We start from the raw sequence: 1,835 nt of genomic DNA, 5'->3' as shown, positions 1-1,835 counted from the left end.
GCTATTTCCCCGTGAAGTAAGAAAATTTTGACACAAGAGTAAGATAAGAATAAGGAAGAGTAAATACTTTCTGTATAGGTTTAACACATAAGTTTCAATGTGTATTTTTTTAATCTAATTGTGGCTCTTTGTCAGAGACACTGCAGTGTGTATGTGTGCTTTTTAAGCATGCATTAGATATTTTCAATTTGCACACTTTACATTGAAGCAGAAACAAAAAATCTAGTTCCTGCCAGTTGGTGGTGGCATATGCCTTTATGCCCAGCACTTGGGAGGCAGAGGCAGGTGAATCTCTATGAGTTAGAGACAAGATTCAATGCTACACATAGAAACCCTGTTTCAAAAAAAAAAAAGAAAAGAAAGAAAGAAAAAGAAAAAAAGAAATCTGGTTCCTATGAATATCCAAGCATCCTTCTTTAAAATTCATGTTCAAAGGTCTCGCAACAAAGCTCAGTGGACTAAATTTCTCACTGCTAATCATGGCAACCTGAGTTTAAACCCCAAAACCTAGATAATTGAAGCATAGGAAAGGTTCCTACGAGTTGCTCTCTTAGTTACACATGCAGTATAATAGGCACTTGAACACGTGTGCAAGTACACTCATACATAATAAATATATGCATGTAAATAAATTGGAAAAGATACATACTCAAAAGTATTTGAACACTTGGAGCTATAAGTCAGCAAAGAGAGAATGATGGAATCACGTGATTGTTACTAAAGGATGTTAAAAATACCCTTTGATACTCTTTGTTGTAATTTCTTTTTTCCTTTTTTAATTAGTTTTTTGATTTACATACCAATCTCAGTTCCCCCTTCATCCTCCGTTCTCCTGCCCCCCCCACCTTTTCATCACCTCACCCCCATCCACTTTCAGAGAGAGAGAGAGAGAGAGAGAGAGAGACCTTCCACAGGGAGTCAACAAACTCTGTCACATCACTTGCAGCAGGACCAAGGCCCTCCCTCCTGTATCTAGGCTGAACAAGGTAACCCTCCTTCGGAATGGGCTCCAAAAAGCAGTTTATGCACTAGTGATGAATTCTGTCCCACTGTCAGTGGTCCCACAAACCGCCAAACTATAAAACTGTCCTGCACATTCAGAGTGCCTAGTTCGGTCCTATGCAGGTTTCTCAGCTTTCAGTTGGCGAGTCAGTGAAGTTCCACTAGCTCCAGTCAGCTGTTTCTATGACTATCTCTTGAGATATCTAAGTTAAATTTGGCCCTTGTTTTAGGGGTTTAATTTGTATGTTCCAGGTATAGTGTTATAAAATGGAGTGAAAGAGATTAATAAAACCCTATCCTCACAGATTTTTCAAATATGAAATAGCTTAGCATGGAAATTATGAAGTGTAAATCACTATTAAATATTTCAGGATTATTTAGGATCTTATTGTCATCATCTAGAGGACTTGATCACATTCATTTTCTCTGCTAATTAAGGAATTATAAGGTTGGAAAAAATCTCTCTTCTACTTAATTGTTGCTTCAAGTGACTTGAGATATAGTAGAAGGATTGAAATTACTTTTCTCAAGTGTTTAAACATATGGTAATTCTATTTGTCATTTTCTACATCGGGTATTTTTTTCCTACCTCTAGGGTTTTCTTTCAGCTCCTCAGCAGCAGGATGTGTAGTTTTTGAAATAAAAAAAAATCTCTATTGAAGGACCAATTTGTTTAGTTACTCTGACTTTGGATAGCAACTTAAAATCCTGAAACAGACTGTCCACATTTCTAATGTGGCTGCTGATAATACTATATACATTTTACAGCATCATGACTCAGAGATAATGAAATATGTGAAAGTGTTAAGCAAAGTATAAACACTCAAGGGAAT

Source organism: Microtus ochrogaster, assembly GCF_000317375.1.
Source record: "Microtus ochrogaster isolate Prairie Vole_2 chromosome 14 unlocalized genomic scaffold, MicOch1.0 chr14_random_1, whole genome shotgun sequence".
NCBI classification, from domain to species: Eukaryota; Metazoa; Chordata; class Mammalia; order Rodentia; family Cricetidae; genus Microtus; species Microtus ochrogaster.
Note: the sequence above shows the minus strand (reverse complement) of the source record.